Raw genomic sequence first — 24,287 nt, forward strand, 5'->3', positions numbered from 1 at the left:
CACCATGCTAATTCAGATGTTCATCACTCCTCCTCTGGACCTATTGCAATCCTCTCTCAACTGCTGGTTTCCCCGCTGTAATCTAACCTCTACATAGCTTGCTAAAATGATCTTAAGACTAATCATATCACTCCCTCAATCACGAAAGTTAAGTAGCTCCCAATTATCTATAGGACAAAAGAGACTCTTTTTTGTGACATTTAAGGACTTCCACAGTCTAGCTCCAAACTGTTTTTCACGTTTATCGCTCATTTGCCCCTTTCACGTATTTTATGTTCCAGGCAAACTGGGCCCCTTGATGTTCCTGGAACTTAGCACTCATAGATGCATAAATCAGAGGATCCTCAGTCCAGATCTGGGAGAGATTTTAGAGACCACTTAGTCTAACACCCACATTTGACAGATCAGAAAACTGAAGCCCAGAAAGGCTAAAGGATTTGTCCAAAGTCAAACAAACACTGAGTAGTAAAAGTAGGATTTGCACTTAGGTCCCATGCTTCAAAGGTCACTGTTTTTTCATCTGCATTATTCTTTCTGTCTCTCATTTCCATGCCTTAACACAAGTTGTCCCTCATTTTTAGAATTTACTCTCTCTTCATGCCTATCTCATGGAATCTTTCCTCCAAAGCCAAGTTCCCCTGGTACCTGCTAGGCCAGGCTTCATTGCTTCCTTCTAAGAATGCTCTCTCAGGCCTTGTAGAATGGAAACTCCCTGAGGCAGGAGCTATTTTTTTTTTAATTTCACCTTTGTATTGTCAGTCTAACAAAGCATCTTGTACATAGTAGGTGCTTTAATGTTTGTTGGACTGCAGTCATTCTAACACATGATTTGACATCATAAAAGAAATACCTGCAGAATTTTTGAGAATTAAAAAAAAGTGCTTTTTAAAAAGGTAGCTAGGTGGTACAGCAGATAGAGTTCTGGACCCGGAATTCAGGAAGACTCATCTTCCTGAGTTCAAATCTAGCCTCAGACACTTACTAGTTGTGTGACTCTGGGCAAGTCACTTAATCCTGTTTTCCTCAGTTTTTTGATCTGTAGAATGAGCTGGAGAAGGAAATGCCAGACCACTCCAATATCTTTGCCAAGAAAACCCCAAATGGGGTCACAAAGAGTTGGACTCAACAGAAAAATGACTGAGCAACAATAGTAAATTTTGATAAGTGTCCCTTGTTGAGCTCTATATGACCGCCTACCCTGCTGACCCTTCTGTGCTTGGAGCAGTAGACACAAGGTCATGTAGCCAATTTAGTAGTACAGCTATGACTAGAACCCAGTTCTCTGGTTAAAAGATCATAGGACTTAGACATGTAAGGGAACTTAAAAGTCATTTAGCCTAATACTGTTATTTTACAAAAGAGGAAACTGAAGCTTAGGAAGGAAAGAGACCTGCCCGAGGTCAGGCAGATTAGCATCTGGAAGAAGGCATAGGTCTCTGTTGCTTTGTCTTTCCTTGTCTCATTTTCGAGAACTGTGTGTAGAATATTTCTGTAGGGAGGAGGTGGGGGGAAGCAGGTTAGGCAACAGAGAGAGGATTTGAATCTAGATTCTCTGACAAGAAATTTAGTGCCCTTTCTACCACAAAACACAACTTCTCAAATTGAGTAACCACTTCACTATAGTATCCTGAGAAGTTAAATAACCATTTTACAACAACAAACAAACGCGCACATACATACTCTCTCCTGGAAACCTTTAGGGTCTTCCATCATTAATATCCCACCTCATAAAGCCTGGAAAAGAGGGCTGCTTTCTCAGAAATAAAGTAAAAAGGAAAACACATTAGATTCTATTTTTATGATTTTCTGATTTTAAGTGATAAGCTGACTTCCTCCCTCCCAGATTTCAATGGCCTTTTAGAAGAAACAAGCACATCGCATTGGCAGCAAGATGTTTGAAAGCCAGTGGGGGACAACAAAAGCAGCTTCCCTCAAGACCGGCCTCACCATCCTCAAGGCTAATCTTCTGGGGTTTTTTAAGATACATCGAGGTCACCAAAGGGGCAGTGGAATTTTCCTCCTCGGTTTGCTTTCTCAGCCTTCTTCTCTTAGCAGCAAGAAGAGGCAGCTGGTGACAGGGATGGGGGGAGCAAGCGTTCCTAACAGATGTCTGAGACACTCAGAGCTCTTGTGGAAAAAAAGGAAGTCATATTGAATATAGGGTTCATTTTTACCTCTTCTCTGCATAGGCAAATGTGTTATTTTAATTATGATATCCACTGCTGGAGATTAAACTGAGCTGCTCAGATAATGAGTGGCACCACTCAGTGGCTTGCCTCTTGGGTCTGTTTTACATGTCAGATGGGACTTTTAGGAAGGCAGAGCTCTCTGTGAGCATCCCTGGGCCTAACTCTAACCAACTCCTCCCACCTCCTCCTTAGAGAAATGTCCCACACACAGTTCTATAAAATGAGACAAGGAAAGACAGAGAAACAGAAATCTATGTCTTCTTCCAGTCACAATGCTAGAATAAATCACTGTGATATCTTCATGTCATGCAGTTCCTGGTTATTTTTATATGACTCTTGGTTTTCACTGCTACCTGAAAATATTACATTAAAAATATTTTTGGAAACTCTTCCCTCTTTCCCCAAAACAGCTTACTCAGACATCTCTAAAAACAAAACAAAACAAAACCAAACAACAAAAGCCTGATGTTTTTAGAAAAAACCTTGATTTTGTGCCCTGTAATTACCTTTTAAATTTTAATTCCCCTTCTTAATTTTTAATTCTCTTTCACCCCTATAAAGTCTTTTAAAAAAACTCATTATTGATATCAGCAGGCAAAAGGCCAAAGCACTGAAGGTCCATGTGAATGATGAGATAGAGGTGGAAGTTTAGCAAATTGTCTGCATGTGGCCTTAAATGTCAGATGAAAGACTGAAATGTTCAATGTAGGTGAGCTAAGGGAAGAATTGGACTGAACATAGGTCACGAAATGGGTATGAATAGGGAGGGTTACTAGCCAGGGGTATCCTGGAGCTAGCTCAAACTGGCTTTGGAAAGCTGATTGTTAAATTTTTCAGCATGTGCTTTTATAGTTGGAAATAGCTAAACACTACAAATCATGGCTTTGTCTATTGTTCTGTAAATTTTCTAGACCTAAGGAAATGATGAAAAAATGTAAATGATGAAGATTAAACTTAAAAGTGTATCATGGATATATTTTTCCCTTCAGAGAACTCTAGTTGTTAAACATTCACCAGCACATCACTATTACTATCCTGCTGCTTTTCACAGAGGACAGAAACCACCTTGCTATGTTTCATGTGAAACATAGAAGGGCAGCCAGAAGGTACAGTGGATAGAGTTCTGGCTCTGGAATCAGGAGGACCTGAGCTCAAATTCAGCCTCAGATACTCACTAGCTGTGTGACCCTGGGCAAGTCATTTAACCCTCCCCCAAAAGAAACATAGAGCTGTGCCTTCAGCACAACCCCCCAACTTCCAAGAAAAATTCCTTCTCCAACTGTTTCTTGGAATCTCAGAGGTGATGGCTCTGGTCCAAATACATAGGAGAAGAAGATTCCCCTTCTATAACATATTTGATAAAACGGCTATCTAGCTTTGATTTAAGACCTTCAATGAGAGGGAGCTCTCTATAACGCCTTGCAGATCATTCCACTTTGGGGTACCTCCGATTGTTGGGAAATTTTTCTTTATATCGAGCCTAGATTTGTCTCTTAAACTTCTACCTTTTACTCCCAGTTCTAACCTCTGGGACCAAAACTGACTGTATGTAACCCATAGCAACCCTTCAGATATGTGAAGACAGTTATGATCCCCCTAAATCGTTTCTCCTGCCCACAGCCCTTCTTGGGACCTGCCTATTTTTATGAGAGGTACCACTACTCTTCTTCTGATTCAGATTCAAAATCTAGAAGTCATCCTCAACTCTTAATTTTTCTCAGGTCTTCATTTTTTGCCATCCCCCATATCCAATCAATCATTAAGTCGTGTCTGTTGTACATCCATATCCTCTCACATAGGTCTCCTCCCCTCTCTTTAAACCACAATGACTCTAATGCAAGCCCTCATTATGTCTTTCCCGGATGCCTGCATGAGTATCCAAATTAGCCTCCCTCTGCCGGCATCTAGTCATGCTCTCCGATCAATCCTCCATTTACTTGCTACTGATATTCTTAAAGTATAGGTCTGGTCATGGTATTCCCTTGCTCAAGAAGCTTTAGCATCTTCCCATTACTTCTAGGATAAAACATAAGCTCCATTTGGCATTGAAACCTCTTCAATAACTGGCTTCAAACTTTCCTTCCATTCTGATCACTTCCTACTCCTACTCCTGCCCTCTAGGCTGATCAGACTCTTCTTGTTATTCTCTGAACTGAGGATTCCAAGCCCCAGCACAAGCTGTCCCACATGTCTAGAATGACCTCCCACCTGACCTCTGCCTCTTGGAACTCCCAATTCCCATCATGGGTCAGCTCAGGTGCCACCTTTTACAAGGGACCTTTCCCAATTCCTGTAGGTACTAGTGCATCTTCACATTGGCCTCATAAATTAATTTGTATTTATTCATCTTTATACATGTTTCCCACCAGAAGAATAAAAGTTCCTGGAGGGCAGCTGCTATTTTGTTTTAGCCTTGCAAGCCCCAGGACTTAACACAATACCTGGCACACAGTAGGAGTTTAATAAATACATATTGAATTGAATATTTCTCCTACATTTTCTTTTCCAAGGTAAATAGCCCCAGGTCCTTCAGGTGACTCTCAAATGAAGTGGTCTTGAAACCCTTCACCAGTGGGGTAAAGCTCAAATAGAATCAGGGTCATTAAACCATACATAAAGATCCTCTCAGGCTGTATGTTGACCAAAAAAAACCCATGTATTACTATTATTCATATCCTATTGTATTTTTTTTTTGTTGAATATTTCTCAATTACATTTTAATTTGGTTTGGGTTGCACTTGGAAGTGTTGCTGTGACAGTGTGACAGTTCAGAGTGAAGGCCTCCGCCTTTCACCATCCTGATTGCCCTCCTCTGGACACTATCCACTACCTCTGTGTCTTTCCTAAAATATGGTATCCACAGCAGAACATCTTGCTCTGACTAGGTCAGAGTGCAGTGGCAATGATACCTCCTCATTCCTGAAGGCTCTCATTCCTGTGCCTCTCTCTCTCTTAATGCACTTTAAGACTGCATTAGCTCTCAGCTGTCATTTTACAGTGTTGCCTCATTTGGAGGTAGTGATACAATGCAACACCCAGATTTTCTTCTGATGAATTTTTATCTGGACATACTTCTCTGATCTTGTACTTGTGAGACAGATTTTTTGAACCCAAGTGTAAGACTTTTTACATTTATTTCATTAAAATTAATCAGATTCAGGCCAATTTCCTAGCTTTTTAAGGACTTTTAAAAAATCCTGAATCTATCAACTAATGTGTTAGCTAGCCATTTCAGCTTTGTGCCATTTTCCCATTTGATACCATCTATGACTTTGAGTCTGATGAAACTGTAAAATAGCACATGAACAGGCACAATTCTCTAGTCTAGGGTACTCCATTAAAGACCTCTTTTCAAGATGACAATGGACCATATTTTTGTTATTGTTCAGGCATTTTTTAGTCATGTCTGACTCTTTGTGACATCACTTTGGAGTTTTCTTGGCAAAGATACTGGATTGGTTTGCCATTTCCTTCTTTAACTCATTTGACAGGTGAGGAAACAGGCAAACAGGATTAAGTGACTTGCTCAGGTCACACAGCTAGTAAGTGTCTAAGGCCATCTTTGAACTCACAAAGAGGAGTTTTCGTTAAAGATTACTTGTTGGATCTAGCTATTCAACTAATTCTAAATCCACCTAATTGTAAACTATTGCTCAACTCACATCTCTTCAACTTGTTTACAAAAAATATCTTGAAACATTTTTTCAAATGCTTTCTCTAATGACCCTGTCAGAAAAGATGATGATAATCAACATTTATATGGTACTCATTGCGTGCCAGGCACTGTGCTAAGCACTTCACAGTTATTATCTAATTTGATGCTCACAACCCTGGGAGGTAAGTGCTGTTATTATCTCCATTTTATAGATGAGGAAACAGGTACAAGTTAAGTGACTTGCCCAAGTTAGTGTCTGAGGTCGGATTTGAACTCAGTTCTTTCTAACTCCAGGTTAGCACTCTATCTACTGCACCATCTGGTTGAGGTGAGTCTGGAATTACTTATTCTTGATGAAGCTACACTGACTCTTTGTGGCTATTACTTCCATTTCTGAATGTGTTGTAACTGTACTTTAATAACATATTCTAGAATTTTTCTGGCAGAGCCAAGTTCACTAGAATATGGTTCTTATACTTTATTCCTTTTTTGTTTTTTGTTTTTTTGAATTGGGACATTTGCTCTTCTAGAGTCTTACAGAACCTGTCCTAGTCTCTGAGATATTTCAAATACCACTGATTGGCTCAGCAATCATATCTGCCAATTCTTTCAATACTCGGGGATGTGGCTCGTCAGCAGCTTGATGATTTGAATTCACTAAGGACAGCTCATACTGTCTTCTGATTTATCTTGAGCTTCAGCTTTCTATGAGCCATTTTTGTTCTGTCCTTCCTATTCCAAAGGTTATTGTCATTGACAGAGTAAACCAGAAACAAAACAGATGACTGTGTGTGTGTGTGTGTGTGTGTGTGTGTGTGTGTTCCTCATCTTTTACTCTGTCTTATCTTTCTGAAACAGGGGTTCTCTCCTGTCTTTGATTCTCTTCTTTTCCCCAATGTAGCTGGGAAAACTACTTTCATTATCTTTAGTTTTCAGAGCCAACCTCAGCTCATTGGGAGTAGAACACTCCTCACAGTATTCTTAAAGACCACGTCACATCCTTTTGCCTTCACTCTCCATTACTTGCTCTTGTTTTCATCTTCTATGAAGGTCTTAAAAAAAATTTCACAAAACTCAACTGGTCAGTCAGTTCTCTGTGGATATGCACAGGGCTCTTAAGACAACTCCTTGTTAGTATATTTTATATTTGTGTCTCTAGAATTTCAGTCTTGAGAGTTTTCCATTCATCTTGGGCTGCCTTCTCCTATAGAGCTGTAGTCCACTGGATCCTATTTACACTTTCTCTTTTTGAAATCAGTGCTTTCCAAACAAAAGGGTACATGACAGATGAGGCTGGTTTTCCCCTCCTCTCTTCTAAATTTGAAGATGGAGTGGTTGTTTCTCCTCAGGCTTTCCATCATAGCTCTTGGGAATGCAGCTCCTCCTTGTTGCTGATAACCAGGAGTTCTCTTAATTGGTTCCTCCACCATTATAAGAAAAAAAATTTTCCCAAAACAATTCCACAAACTGTTATGTCTTCTGTTTTGGCAGAGAGAGTTGCATCAGATGTCTGGATAATTGAAGTCACTCATGAGGACTATAACTCATTTACATGCTAGACTTTTGATCTGTCTCCTGAACTCTTGTATCTATTTCCTCTTTCTAATCAAGTGGTCTGTATTATACTCTTGACTACATCATTTCTGTTTGTGCCTTTATTTTTACCCCAATTTGCTTTATCATGCTTTTTATGGTTCCTGAATTTCTTCATATGTGGGTGTCTTCTCAATATACAAGGCTCTCTGGTTCTAATTCCCTCCCTGATCTGTGATTTTCCTGCCTCTACCCTACCTCTGCTTACACCTTTTAGCCTCACCTAGTCCTTTTGAATATGGTCTAGCCTTCAAGAGAGTCATATGCCGGTCATGGGGCTCATGCCACAAGTCTCAGTGATACCTATGAGGTCAAATTTGCCTCCTTGCAGGTTATTTAGTTCAAAATCCATATTATCCATACTTTGTGCATTCATGCAATACACCTGAGGATATGTGTTTTATCACTGGTACTTTCCTTGGAGTTTTTCCTTTTGTAAATTTCTGGTAATCTCCATTACTATTCTTTCCTCGTTATAGTTACCCTCTATGTTATTTAACTTGGTAAATACATAGCTTTTCCTCTCCCCTTGCTTTTTAGCTTAATGATTTTTTGATTGGATTTGGAAGAACCAAGAAGTTATAATTTTTTCACCCCTTGTAATGTGCATTCCAGTCCTTGCCAAGAGCCCATCATTCTTATGTAATAAACCATGATCCAGAAATCCAAATCCATTCTCAGACACCACCATATTAACCCGATGTTCATTTCCCAGTTCTGGCTTTCTCTCCTGAATCCTCTGCCTTTGACTGGAGCAATGATTAAAACTACTAAGGTCCCAACCCCTCTGTGAACACTTCCTTGATTTACCCATTTATCAGTACTCCTGGCTTCCTTCTAGTTACTGGTCTGTGTACATGCTGTATCCCTCAATAGAAAGTAAGCACCTCACTTTGTAGCCACTGATGCTTTTCTTAGCGCTTTTGCTGGTAGCAGGTGTTGAACAAATGTTTGATCCAGTGAAGGGCTTTGCACATCTTTAAAGTGATGTATAAATGCTAGCTAGGTGGCTGAGTTGATAGAATGCTGGGCCTGGAGTCAGGAAAATCTGAGTTCAAATATGGCCTCAGACACTTATTTGATGTGTGACTCTGGGCAAGTCACTTAACCTCTATTTGCCTTAATCCACTAGAGAAGGAAATGGCAAACTATTGTGATGATATTTGCCAAGAAAATCTCATGGAGAGTACTGGTGTGATATAGTCCACAGAGTTCACAAAGAATTGGACATGATCGAACAATAACAACAATAAATGGTAGCTATGATCGTTTGGGTCAGATGTAGTCCAAGATACACTAGTATAGCATTGATGAAGAATTGGCAATACCTGTGGAACATGGGGAGCTCTTGCTTTACAAGGTTTAGTGGAGAGAGTGCCCTACATTATGAGTTGACAGATAAGGATTTGAATCTTAGCTCTGCCTCTGACTTTCTGTATGACCTTGGACAGCTCTCATATAAGCCCAGTAACACAAAACTGATTGGTATCATGGGATGGTGGGGGTAGGGCGAAGATGTGACACCAGCATAAAAAACGGAGCCTGCTAGCATAGTAGTGGTTCAGGTTCAATAGCCCCCACCACCCCAAATTAGTTCTAGTACGGGGAGGGGGATAGAGGGATGGAATGGTCATTTATATATAGCACCTAACATGTGCCAGGCACTGTGCTAAGAACTTTACAAATATTATTTCATTTGATCCTCACAACAACCCTGGAAGGTGGGTGTTCTTTTTATCCCCATTTTATGGATGAGGAAACTGAGGCAAACAAAAGGTAAGTGAGTGTCCAGGGTCATACAGCAAGTATCTATGGCTGGATTTGAAGTCAGGCCTTTGTGACTCCCCCCAGAGGCCCATACACTGTGCCACCTAGCACCAGAACGGGACTCTAGTTCTTGTTACATGCCGCTAACCTGTTCCTTGATTATTAATCAGGAATGGCCTCAAAATGATGTGTTTCTGCTCTTGCCTCACCCCTGGCTTCCTAGATAAATGTTCCTAATCCCTAACTAAAGTAACTTAAATGCAACATCATCTCTGTGGGCTCTAGGTTTTATCACCAATACTTTTCCCATCTATCTAATAAGAATAACATGACCTGTCTCTTCTTACCTCTGAGGATCATATAAGCTAATGGATGCAAGATGACTTTGGAAAATATAAGTCAACCAGAGAAATGTAAAGGTCCATTATTATTACTAATGAAGACATGAAGAATGAGCTTTCAAGGGCTTAAAGAAAACCACTCAGCATAATGTCAGAATTTCCACCAAAAATGGTTCTAGGAAATTGTTAAACTGCCAACAGTTTGGTTTGTCCACCCCCTCTCATTCAAACATGGCATCTCCAGGGCCTGATGTCAGTACTTTTGAGGCTTCTCTCTGCCTCTTGGCTCTCTAGGCTTAGAGAACCCTTCAGTTGACTGCAGCCTCTGTACTCAGCATAATTAACCACATGCTCTCCCCTGACTGGATTTTGGTTTTCTTGCAAAACAGGACTAAAGACTCTAGATTTCCTGGAGTCAATGGAGAGAAAAGAGGGAGAATATGACCTTGTTCACCAAACCCCAGAGAATGGAATGAGGGACCCTTTTGAATAATGGAAAAAGAAAACCAGTCAAAGGTAGTTCTACTTTAATCAATGAGGAGTCAATTCACGGAACGTTCAACTTCCAAGAAGTGGTACGAGTGGAAAATAAAAATGGGCTCAAGAAGGATTTAAATGAATCTACGATCTATAGTGAAATATGGAATGTATATTCTTTGAAGACAGGGACTTTTTTATTTTTTGGCCTTTGTATCCTTAGTGCCTCATAAAATGCTTTGCACATGGTAGATGTTTAATAAAAATTTATAGAACTTAATTGAATATAGGAGAAGAAGTGTGAGGAGCAATATTTATTATTAAACTCATGAGGAAGACAACCACACTCTAACATATCGTACCACACGACCTTCCTATCAGAAGCAGAGTTCTGGGCTGCAGAGGCAGAAGAGAAAATCTGGTGTTCTTATATTCTGAAGAATGGAAAAGTTGATTATGCAGTCTTACATTATTTTAAGGTCTGCTGATTAACTTTTACTTATTTCCACCATCTATATCATATTAGGATTGGGATTTGTTGGTACTTACTTATATTGAGGCAGGTAGATGGTGCAGTGGGTAGAGCACCAGTCCTGGAGTCAGGAAGATTTGAGTTCAAATCTGGCCTCAAAGACACTTACTAGTTATGTGACCCTAGGCAAGTCATCTACCCTCTGTTTGCTTCAGTTCTTCATTTGTAAAATGGGAACACATTGGAGAAGGAAATGGCATTCAGTATCTTTGTATAAGAAAACTCCAAATGGGGTCATGAAGAGTTGGACACGACTGAATGACTAAACAACTTAAATTGCAAACTATTTCCCTTGAATATGTCAATTCTCAGGCCCATGCTACCCCATGCAAACATATACTCTTTGAGGAAAAGGATTATGTTTTTGCCCTTCTTTTTACCCTCAGCACAAAGCACATAGAAGGTGCTTAATTAAATGCTTGTGGATTGTTTGATTGGCCCCTCCTGTGATGTGTTATTCCCATTTCTCTGCTTATCCAAATCTGACCCAGGTCAAGCTGCACTTCCTCCAAGAAGCCTTCTAGGACTATTCTAGCTCTTGTTGATCTCTCTGAAATAGTGAACCTGAAGAAGTCTGAAGGGTACCACAAAACTCCTAATTTCGCATTGTCTTCCATTGTCCTTCAATCTTCTCATTTGCTAATCTTGTCATCTCCCCTAGATGGTAAGCTTCTTGAAGACACAGACCACATGATCCTTTATTTTTCTTATGCTCCCAAAGCACATGGCCCAGGGCTAGGCACATAGTGTCCTCATAGCACACAGTGGGTGCTTTATGTGTGACACAGAGCAAGTCTCTTAACCTTTATGAGTCTTAGGTGTCTCATCTGTTAAAGGAAGGGGGTTGGATTTTATGGTCTCTAAGGCCTCTTCCAGCTTCAAATTGATGACCCTATGATCCTTTGTCAACTAAATACTCTTTGACTGCCTGATTAATAAATGGGTTATTCTCATTAGAAAGGAACTTCTTTCATCTCTACTTGCTCCCCTGCCACCATGAGGAACCCTGGACTTGGAGGTAGAAGTTCAAGTCCTGAGTTTTTGTATCCTCTTTGGCAAAGGGAGGCCAATAATACCTGTCTGGCCCCTCTCACAGGGTTATGTATAAAGTGTGTAAAGTGCTATGTAACTACTGCTATTATTAATTTTGTTCCATGCTGTTATATCCCACATAGAGGGAACTAGGGGACTGGACCCCAAATGGCTAGTTGGAGCCTTCAGCTGGTAGGAGGTAATGAAAGGCCTGTATGTGGGTATGGGAGTTGGGGACAGCGTGACTCTTATTCTAAAACCAGCAGGACTCTTGTCATGCCCAGAAGGGCCCAAATCCACCCACCAGCTTGAACCAACCATCGCCTTTGTGGCCAAGCTGAGCCTGCCAGCCCCCCTGTGTTTCCTTTTAATAAAATTTAATGTTTTCATTTTCAAAGACCTAGAAAATCCAAACACTTTTTAAAAGCCCCGAGGAACTATAAAAATTAATAGCACAGGGATAATTTCTTTTTCAGTGGCTACTCAATTAAATCTGCCACAGTCAGACAGCGTGATTTAAATGCAGCACTTGCTACAACGGGACTGAGGTGAAGCAGGCCAATGTAATGAAATGATAATATTTACCAATTACCCTCTAAGATATTTCCCACCCTACCCCTTTCCCTGGGAGGAAGAATTTTCTCCCTTCCCTAGCCTCATGGGGAGAGAGCTCTTGCATCCCTAATTGTTTTCTCCTTGACTGGTCACATCATAGCAACAAGTGACCGTGTTTCTTCTCCAAGGGGGTTAATGGAAAAATACCACCTCGGACGGCCTCCCAGGGCAAGGGGCTGCATGCAAATCATCATGAATGCAAGGCCTGAGGAGAGTTCAATCTCATAAGAGGATGGATGGTTCCCAGGCCATCTCCTTTCCACTTGTCCTTAATACGGTCTCTCTCTGCTTAAACCTGCTTGACTTTCCCCCTTTCTTTCTGTGACTCCATGCCCACTATTCCCCCTGAGTACATGCCTCTATCTTCTAATCAATCACAGAATGCCAGAGCTAGAGGAGACTTTGGAGATCATATATGCAAGCCCCATCATTTTAGAGAGGAGGCAACTGACACCCAGAATGGGGAAATCAATCCATAAGTATTTATTAAGCTCCTACCACATGCTAGGTACTGTGTTAGATGCTGGAGATACAAGTACAAAGACTAAAGCAATTTCTACCGTCAAGGAACTTATATTTTAATAGACTCAGATAAATGGCAGAATCAGGACTTGAACCTAGATCTTCTGACTTTGTTTGGTTCTCTTTCTATGATACCATGATGCCTCCTTCTTGAATCCAGTCAAATGACAAATATTTATTGAGCACCTGCTATGTGTCCCAACACTATACAATCCCAAACTTACTCTCACTTCAGGCCTCAGCTTCAGACTAACCTCTTCTATGAGGTGGCAAAACCTACCCCACCTTGATCCTTCTATTATCTTGTAACCACCCAACTTGTCCATATAAGTGGAATTTGGATACTTTGCTGAAGGAGAAAGAATTTGCTCTGTGGATGGTTAAGATTATAGAAAAAGGGAGAAGGAAGGAATCCTTAGATTTAATATTCCCCCCCCTTCTCCCCATTTCCCCAATCTTTCATTGCAACTCTGCTGTGACAAGCTTTAGGGCTCCTAGATTTGGACACTAATTTGAACTGAGGTTTCTTCTAAAGTAGACTTCTGTTCATAGTCATAGATCAAGAGACTTGGGAGAGGTCATTGAGATCTTCTGGTCTTCTAACTTAGCCTATAAACTCCATGAAGGTAGGTCCCATTTTATTTAAACTTTACAATGCCTTTGACAATTAACATAATACTCTACCTACATTGGGCTTTTAGTAAATGGTTGTTGATCAAATTTGTTGAATTGCAGTCCAAATCCTTATTTTACCAATGAAGAAACTAAGGTTGAGTCTGCAACAGCTTATATGTTCTCCCATCCTACCACTTTGTGTCTCCTCTAATTCTCCTCCTTGCCCCACAACCCTCCCCTTCCCTTCCATTTCCTTCTATCTCTTCTCCTTTCTTCTCCTCCCCTCTCCTTCCTTTCCCTTCTCTCTTCTTCTCTTCCATTCCATCACCTTCCCTTCCCTTCTTGAAACTTTCACCTTTTGTTTTTATATCAAAGTACTTTCTTAATAGTTCCCTTTCTCCCCCATACCCAGTGAGTCATCTCTTGTAACAAAGATTGAAAAGTAAATAGGAAAAAAACCAGTTCAGCAAAGCCAACCAAGTCTGCCAATATATGCAAAGTTCCACATCCTTGTCCACCACCTCTTCAGTGAAGAGAGGACCACATCATTTTCCAGTGGTTGATAACCTATCTTCCCAACTTTGTGAAGAGAGCCTGAGGGCACAATAGGACAGGGAGAGTCAACAGTATCCTTATTTTAAGCTTAATGGTCTATTTAGTCATCATCCCCCAAACACATCTTGTTTTTTTCTGTCCCTATTATCTCTGTTTGTGTTATTTCCCTGCCTGGATGATTCACTCCCTTCCTCTTCATCCCTCCAAATCTTAGCCATCCTTCAAGTCCCTCTTCCCCCACAAGACTTTCCTTGAATGTTTGGGGACATGAAGGTTTTCCTCTTCTCTAAATACTGTAGCACTTACAGTTTGATCCATAAATTTTGGGGAATTAGTTGCCTTGCATTGCTATTGAGCTGGCTCATCCATTGTTCTTTTCTCTCCTACTTCTTGAGGGCATGGAGCCATTCCTCCTCAAACTTCCCATTATTCTTTAGATTTCTGTTGTGTACTTTTCTTATTCTGTCTTGAGTCATAAAGTTATTTTGTACCTATTATTTCATCACCCTACATTAGATGGCAAACTCCTTGGAACTTGTATTTCATCCTGGTATCCTTAGTACCTAGCACAGTGCCTTGCTCATAATGGATGCTTAATAAATATTTGTTGAAGTTATTTGAATTGTTGACCCTGGCATTGCCTTGTACAGGACAACCCAACACACACTAACAAAGGATATAATAAACACTCAGTAATATTTGTTGATTAAATGAAGAATGGAGAGTGATACTGATGCTGTCCTGATCATCACACTCCACACCCAGGAACAGGGATTCCTAATCTGGGGTTCATTAACTTGTTTTTTAAATATATTTTGGTAACTATGGTTCAGTATAACTGGTTTCTTTTGGAAGCATATGGATTTTATTTTATGTATTTGAAAACTTTTTTGGGGGAAAAGTTTCATCAGACTGCTGAAGGGGTCCATCTCTCTCTCTCTCTCTCTCTCTCTCTCTCTCTGTCTTTCTCCTTCACACACACACACACACACACACACACACACACACACACACACACACACCCCACACACACATGGTTTGAACCACTTGTCCTAGAACATGCCTACCTTCAAGGACTTTAGTTCTATTAATCAACAAGTGGTCACTGAGTCTTCCTTTCTAGACCTCCAGTGATTGAAAGGCTACTGACTCCCAAGGCAGCCCAAGCCATTCTGCTTTCGGATAGCTCTACCTAATTGTAGTGAAATTACAGTAGTCGCCTTTACTTCAAGCCAAATTCTGTCTCTCTGCAACTTCAATCCATTATTTCAAGTTCTGCCTTCTGGGGCCAAGAAAAGCAAGCCTAATCCCTCTTCAACACGGCAGCCTTTCAAATACTTGAAGACAGCTCTCTTATCCCGTCTGAGTCTTCTCTTCACCAGCTGGCTGCCTTTCCATCTTCAGGTATGGGTTGGACAAGATTGTCTTTTTGGTCCCTTCCAACTACAGATCTTTGTGATTCTATTATTCAAGAGGTTTCCATTTTGATGGTTCTTTGGAATTGAAATATAAAGAATAGCTAAAGACTGAATGGACTGGCCAAGGAACCTCTAACAAAGAATCTGAGATTCAGAAGATTGAGGATCACTGTTTGGTCCTGCAGCTGTGGATAAGTAGAGGGTAGCAGGCTCTGGGCTGTCAATCCAGACTTACATTAAGTTCACTCCAAAGTAGAAAAGGGAAACAAATACATTTATCCAGATGTTAGTAATTTGGTCTTTATTGAATTTAGCCAAATGGTGCAGAAAGCACAATAACCACACATTTAGAAAATGAAATGATCATAAATAAATTTAGGGAAGACCCTGATATAAATCTAAGAGGTAAGTGTTTGCAAGGGAATATATGTATATATAGATATATGTGGGAAACATACATACATACACAGAAGGAATATATAGGTATGCATATATATATGTATATATATATATGTATGTATATATATACATATATATATATGTATACACACACACACACACACACCCCTCTATATATATATGTGCACACCTGCATATACACACGTACACATGTCTTCTTAGCTACAAGTCCAAAAGTCTATCTATTCTACCAGGCTGCCTGCCTACCTAGTGATAAACCTCCTAACCTTTTTAGTCAATTCCTCAGTAGTTGTTAAACATCTACCATCTACCAACACTGTAGGGGACTATAAGAAATATTAAAAAAAAATACCTATCCTCAAGGAAGGTACAATGTAGTAGGGATGTGTGTGTATATATGGGTGTATGCATGCATAGTGTAATTTTATCCCAGGATGGGAACCAATTCCTTTTTGTCTATAGAACATAGTCATAACTCTTTAACCTGGCATTCAAAGCTTTCCACAATCTCAATCCAATCTGTCTTCTCAATCTTCTCTCCCAGGCTTCCTTAATAAATCTTCTAATTCAGCCAGAGCTGTCTACTAAGTATACTTTTTGAATTATTCTCAGTTAAACTTATTTATTCAATTCCTTCCTCCTAGAGGGAATAGGCTCTTTCCTTTGTCTCAACAAATTATTTTCTATCCTCCAAACCTAGCTCAAGGGCAATCTCCTTCATGAAGTCCTGACTATTGCCAGCCTACGATATTCTGTCTTTTCTCACCTCCTATGGTCCTCATTATTTTTACCACTCACCTCCTAGAGCTATAAAGCTAGTGCTTTATAAAAGTGCCAAAGAAAATGTGAGATATTATTGTCATCACCATACATATGGTTTATCAGATGCTCCCCTATATTTTTATTTATATGTGTGTTTTATCTCCCTACTACATTGTACCCTCCTTGAGGATAGGTATTTTTAAAAAAATATTTCTTATAGTCCCCTACAGTGTTGGTAGATGGTAGATGTTTAACAACTACTGAGGAATTGACTAAAAAGGTTAGGAGGTTTATCACTAGGTAGGCAGGCAGCCTGGTATAGATAGACTTTTGGACCTGTAGCTAAGAAGACATAGGTTTGAATCTTCCTTCATATGCTTACTAGCTGTGTGACACTGAGAATATCCCATACCCACTTTCAGCTTTTGTTTGTCCATCTGCAAAATGGGAATAATGACACCTGCAGTACTTCATGGTGTTGTGAGGCATAAACGACCTAATAGATGAATCATTAATTGAGTGCTTACTATGTGCTAGGTCCCATTCTAAGCACAGGGTTGACAAATACAAGCAACCCCCCCCCAAAACCAAAAACCAGTTCCTAACCTCTCTTTCCGCCCCTACCCCCTAAGAGCTTATATTCTAATGGGAGAAGATAAGACATAAAGCAGAGATGGAAGCTGGAGGCAAGGCTTTCGGGTGGAAGGTGGAAAAGTCTAGAGAATGAGGATTAGAGCTGGGAGTGAAGTCAACATGGCCTGGGTGTACTAGGTCATGGTAGCCTAGGCCAGGGACTCAGCAATTAGAAGAGAAGACTGCAGAATGGAGACATTGCCAGGGTGAGAAGGTGTATGTAAAACACTATACAAGCCCTAAGATATTATTTAAATAGCAATATTACTATTATTATTATTATCTGGAAGGGGAGATCAGATGTCTATGCAAAGCACTACCGTAAGGTCAGTATGGTAGGAAACATACAGTCAAGTAGTTGGGGACTTCAGAGGAGGAATAGATAGATTCTGCCCAGTTGGGAGTATGGGGTGCAGTGAGGGAAGGTTCTCTGCTGGAAGTGGCATTGGGGCTGGGCCTGAGAGGCCTTGGAGCTTTGTACATGTGGGAGTACTTATTCACAGGCATGGCTGCAGGTTGGCATTCCAAGCAAAGAGAAGGGAAGGCACGGGAAGGCAGCGTGGGGCAAAGTGTGCTTGAGGTCCAGTGAATAAACCAGAAGGAAGGAGTAGGGGCATTAGCTCATGTTCCTATAGCACTTTAGAGTTAACAAAGTGCATTTGTCACACCCACCCTGTGAAGTAGGTAGAACAAGTATTATTATCTCCATTTCACAGATAGGGAATGCAAGACTCCTGGAAGTTAAATCTTACTGCATGGGCAGTACGTGTTAAAGCTGGGGCTTGAATCCAGATCTCCTGATTGCCAGTCTAGATATTTCCCCCCTCTGCTGCTGGTGCTTTCCTCCTCCAAATTACATTACACACACACACACACACAAATATATATAATACTCATATATTTATATGTTGTCTCTCACAATAGACTACAAGCTGCTTGAGGGCACTGTTATTATTAGTAGTAGGAGTAGTAGTAGGATTAGGAGTAGTAGAGTAGTAATAGTAGGAGTAGGAGTAGGAGTATCACCAGTGCCTGGCATGGTAGACACATAATAAATTCTTTTTGATTGATTGATTGATGTATTGATTCTTTTTATGATGAGACTATGTTGCCCCCTTTTGGTGGTAGATAATGGTGGACAGGTAGGTTGTGATTAGATTGTTGTGGTGTTTGAAAACCACACTGAAGGGAGACTGAACTAAATGGCCCCAGAGGTCTCTTCAGACTCTATATCTAACATCCTAGAACTGTGGCTCCTCATCCCTGCTTCTGCTGATAAATACTAGCATTAGTTTAGGTTAGCCCAAGGCAAAAAATGAACTAGGGAAAATGTGTCTCCACTATTACAAGACTTACAGGATCAGAGATTTAGAGATGGATATGATTTGAGAGGCTATAGATCATTGAGAGACGAAGAAACAGGCTGAGAAAAGTTGTTATTTACCCAGGGTCGCATAGCTAGTATCGGAGGTAGGATTTAAACTCAGTTGTTTCTGATTATAAACCCAACACCCTATTCCCTGCACCATTTGTTTCCTGACTTTATTAGGTAGCTAGGTGTCACAGTGGATAGAATGACTAGGTCTGGAGTCAGGAAGACTTGGGTTCAAATCCTGCCTCAGATGTTTATTACTAGTGTGAGCTTAGACAAGTCACTTTACCTCTCTCAGCCTGTTACCTCATCTGTTGCTTACTGTTTGTCCTTCCTTCTCAAAGAGGACCATGACATCAGGGAGGTGATGCCATGACATGCAATTGAATTGGATTTAAGTGAGGGAGGGCTGTGCAAAGTCACCAGCCTCACTTTCACCTCTGGAGCCATCTGAGTCTGGCGGCCAGATATAGATCAGGATGACTAGAGATGGTCCAGGATGCAGTGGGGAACCTTGGCCTCTTTAAGCTAAGGTCCTTAACAGGTCTCAATTTGACTGAGGCAAAGTCTATTCAGTGATTAAGGTTTCATAAGAAATGAAGCAAAGAATGGCCTCTTAAAAAAATAGATCTAGAAAGGGAAGACCTCAGGATTTCTGGCCAAAACAGAAACAATTGCTATTTACATTCATTCTGAGTCAATCAGGGCCCAAATAAAAATCACTCTGGCTCTCATTGATTGACCTCACCTATAAAATGGGGATAATAACAGCACCTAACCCCCAGGGTTGTTTTGAGCATCAAATGAGTTAACCTATGGAAAGTGGTTTGCAATAACAAATGCTAAGTATTTATGTGATAGGCTTCTATTGCCTCTCTGCCACCCCCCCCATAAACCTTTATTGACTCTATATTTCATGTGTATACTTATATATACACATGCCATTTTCTCTGATAGAATATAAGCTCCTTGAGGGCATGGACTGGTGCATTTTTTTCTTTCTCCATAGTCCCAGTCTAATAGAGTGTCTAGAATTTAGTAGGCCCTTAATAAATTCTTGTTGATTGATAAAGCAATCCAAGAATAAACTATTATTCTATTTATTCAACTGTTTCAAATGAGAAACAGCTGAGGGAGCTGCTGATATTTTTAGGTGGGAGGTGAAGGAAATAGGGAAGACATACCCAACAACTATCTTCCAATATAGGAAGGATTAAATTTGTTTTGCGTAGTGGCAGAGAAGTATGAATCGAAGTTACAGGGACTTAGACTTTGTCTGTAATATAAGGAAGAGATTCCTAATGATCAGAGCTGTGCAGCAGTGGAAAACTTGCCTTGAGAAGCACTGAGACTGTATGAATGAAAGCGTTCAAGCTAAGGCCAAAGGAGCCTCATGGGAATGTTGCAGGTGGGATAGGAGGCAGAACACTATGATCCCCTAAACTTCTATTCAGCTCTCTTTGAATTTGATACCAATAGGAGGCAATGTAGTACAGGGGAAAGAGTCCAGACTTTAGAGGAGGAAAACCTGGGTTCAAATTCCATCTCTGATACCTGTTTCCCTGGGTAAGTCACTATGTCTCCAAGGGTCACCGCTTCCTAATTTGCACAATGTGGGGACCAAACTAAATGACTTTTGAGATCTCTTCAAACTCTCTAAGATCCTAGAACCATGGCTCCTAAGCATCGTCCCTAAATCTACTGATGAATGCACACATTGGTTCAAATCAGCTCAAGGCAAAAAGCGAAATAGGGGAAATGCACCTCCACTGTTACCGAGCTTCCCTTTCTGCACTCTTCTCTCTGTCTTTCAGGCCAACCCCTGCTTCAAGATGCCCAGAGCTTTCATGCAGCCAAATTTTCCTGTGACAGAGACAAGTAAAGTTAGAGCTAGGAGGGATCTTGGAGATGATTGAGTTCAATCCTTTCACTTGATAATTAAGGAAACAGTTCCAGAGAGGGGAACCAAGGCCAGTTACAAGAAGATGGTAGGAAGTTCATGTGGCATCACTTTCAAGAGCACTTTAGAAGTAGTCACAAGAAAAGAGTGGCAGCTAGGTGGCACAGTGGATAGAGAGTCAGCCCTGGAGCCAGGAGGACTTGAGTTCAAATCTGGCCTCAGACACTTATTAGCTGTGCGACCTTGGGCAAGTCACTTAGCCCTGTTTGTCTCAATTTCCTCATCTGTTAAAAAAAAAAAGAACTGGAGAAAGAAATAGCAAACCATACCAGTATTCTTTGCCAAGAAAACCCCAAATAAGGTCGCAAAGAGCCAGACACAACTGAAATGACTGAACAACCAACAACAACAGAGAAAAAGGGTAATGTTTACCCCAAGGGAATAAGTTGCTAATATTGGAATTTCCTGCATCAGTGTAGGCGGCCTTTTTTGAGTGGTGAGTGCTAGTTTCCCCAGCACTTATGTCACATGTCCTTCTTGTGGTGAAGCTGAAATAGCCTGGCCTTAGGAGGAAAAGCAGCAGCACTTTGGCACAGGGGGAATGGTGTTGGGTTTAGAGTCAAGGGACCTGGGTTTGAATCTCAACTCTGCCCCTCACTCTCTGTGTGACCTTGGACAATTCACGTCACTCCTCTGGGCCTCATTTGATCCATGTGTAGGATGAAGGGGTTGGTTAGATAATCTCTAAGGTTCTTTTCCAACTCCAAATCCTATCATCTACTTATACATAAGGCAAGCCTTACATAGATGTCTTGCCTTTTAGAAATGTGATATTGAAAAAGGGTTGGAGGAGAGTTGATATCTTCCCATCCTTAGATCACTTTCCCATCACCTCACTGTCCACCCTCCTTCCCTGGATTTGATTTTATACCTTGTCTACTGTTTTCTTTGTATCCTTGTCTTCTCAATCAAGTTGGGCAGGGGGGACTCTCCCCCTGCTTCTCATCCACCCCTCCTCCCCAATCCCATCCATTCTAGCACAAGGTTCCATTTTTCATTAAGCCTTTTTAAAGCTCGCAAAGAGCTGTTTTCCAGATGTGGCTGCTCACAGACAGTAATTGCTCTCTGTGATTCCTTCCAGCTGCTCCTGAGGCTTGCCAGCAAACCTCCCTCCCCACCAGAGTCCATGTTTGGGGGCTGCAAATTAGGGCTAACGTTGTAAAATGAGCATGTGCTACACACGGCCATCCCACAAGAATTATGGACTTTATAACCGAACTAATTGGCATTAGGTCTTACCTGAAAGGTCAATGGAGTGGCAAAGAAATGGGCTCTTTGTAAATTGATCGGCTGTTTCCCCCCCCTCCCTCTTCCTTCCATTTTTCATCCCTTTCCCCCCTTTCTCGTTTTGAAATATGTTCTACTTGCCCTATGGAATTGCTGACTCTCGTAAATTCCCTCTTTGACTGCATTGAACTGTGACACATTGTTCTGCACGGTGTGTAAGGCAATCATGGATGTTGAAGGGGGCCGCATAATTATACACTGCAAAGGTTTCCACTGTAACCCAGGAACAGTCTTCATGTGTCCCCATGAAATGGGGCATTGTAATGCTCTTGACCTTCGAATCAAGCATGATTTATCAGAGGATAACACTCAATGTTTAGACTTCTTCAGTTTAAATACATAGGTTCCTTTTGAATGATCTCAGAGCACAGCTTGCCTCCCCTTTAAAGACTTCATAATCAGGATATCTGCCATGCCCCAAAAAAAGTATAATGAAGAAAGGTTTGAGGAGGAACTAGAAATTTCCTTTTTCAGTCCCAAAATGCAACTCTTTACCTGTGTATGGAGTAGGCAGCCACCTGAGTGGGGGTGACTTGGGGGACTCCCTGTCCCAAAAAATATTTCCCCTTCCTCCCTACACAGAAATGGCCTGTCCATCACAGGACCTGGGTTCAAATCCAATTCCTTATGACTACCACTTGTGTGACCCTGGGGTAATAACTTAATCTCTGGGCTTTAATGGCCTCGTCTGTGAAATGAGGGGACTGGACTAGATGAGCTTCCAAGGTCCCTTTTAGTTTCAAATCTGTGATCCTATGACCATTACTCTTTTAGAGGCAATATACTGTAGACCTTATTAAAACATAAATGTTACCTGGGAAGGTGATACATTAAATAACTGCTAGCTATCATCACTTTAACTAGAAGTAGTTTATCAGATTAACTCCTAGAAGACAGCAGGGTTTTAAGGTAAGTGATCACAGGGTGGGTAAGTTGAGGTAAGACTCAAGGAGAAGGCAAAGATTTAAAAGTAAAGGTTTTGACCAGGGAGAGGAGACCTAGCTAGGGTACCAAAGCGAAAGGTCATGGGACTCTCTACGCCAGAACAAGGGTATAGAATGACTGATGGAGGGGAGGGAAGGTATTTAAGGAGATGAAGGAAGGGAAAAAAGGGAAGTAGAAGAAGTTGAAGGCAAGGTTTGCCTCCTTCCCCACTTTGACAAAGGAAATTCTGGTTCTATGTATTTTCAGGACCAGAAATAGGAGAGACAGCAGCCCAGATAGGAAGAATTCCTCAAAAGCCTGAAACAGACTCACATCTAGGGGCCAGGGTTGGCTCAGAAAACAGTTGAGGCAATTCTCTCCATTTACAACTCTCTATTCCTTTAGCTTCTCATGTCTTACCTCTCCCACTTCTCTACTCCTAGTGCAAGGAATATTCTGTAATATTATCATATGGATCTCACAAAAACTGATGGTTTTTAAAAAGATGGGAAAATAAACAATAGTAGTAATTTAAGAGTCACAAAGTCTGGCTTCTACCCTGTGCTATATCATTAAATAGCTATGTGACCCTAAGCAAGTCACTTTCTCTTCTGGTCTCTGACTTTTAAAAGGAGGTTAGATTATAATATCCCTTCTACCTCTAATGCTATGTGATTCTATTCTACAAAGGTTGCCATTAATTTAAATGCAAACCACCTACAAATCATATGCAACAATAACAATTATAGCTCAAATTTATATTGTGCTTTACAAAGTACTTTTCTCAGAACAACTCTATGAAGAGGGAGAACATTCCAGGAATGAGAGACAGCTACTCAGGCTCAGAGGTGGCAGACAGAGCTTGGTATGTGAGGAACAGCAAGAAGGTCAGTATGGCTAGACTGTGGAATATGTGGAGGGGAATGACATGTAAGGAGACTGGAGTAAAAGGGCGAGTAATGAAGAACATTAAATGCTAAGCAGGATAATTTATATTTGATTCTATAGGTATTAGGGAGTCACAAGAGTTTATTGAGTAGACAGTGTGACATGGTCAGACATGCATTTTAGGAAAATCACTTTGGCAGATAAATGGAAAATGGAGTACAATGGGGGAAGAGCATGAGTCAGGGAGACCAATTAGGAAGTTATTGCAAATAGTATAGGCCAGAAATGATGAGGGCCAGGAGTGGGGTTATAGGAAGGAAGAGAAGGGTATGAATGAAAGAAATGTCCCATAACTCTTTGAGTCCTCCATAGCATATTGCACAGTGCTATGCATACATTGTATGCTCAACTAAGGTTTGTTGGATAAATTAACAGACAGCCACTGTCTTACTGAGTAGTGTGGTTGGAAGTTGAGGAAAATATATATATTATAACTGAGAGGGTAGAATTAATGACTTCGAGACTCTCTGACCAAGAGCTTGGGAAATGTCAGGCAAAGATCAAAAAGAAATATTGGATTAGAGGTATGAGCTGATGAAACTCGGTCTGGGTATCTGGAGCTGTCCAGGGTAGAGGCCAAGGCTTTATTTAGGTCTTCAGATATTAAAGAAGTCACAGTCACAGACATGTGATAAGGCAAGCAGTGTGTGGCTCTATGGGAGGTAAGAAC

This window comes from Phascolarctos cinereus, unplaced genomic scaffold (assembly GCF_003287225.1).
Source record: "Phascolarctos cinereus isolate Bilbo 61053 unplaced genomic scaffold, phaCin_HiC Scaffold_4;HRSCAF=312, whole genome shotgun sequence".
Lineage (NCBI taxonomy): Eukaryota > Metazoa > Chordata > Mammalia > Diprotodontia > Phascolarctidae > Phascolarctos > Phascolarctos cinereus.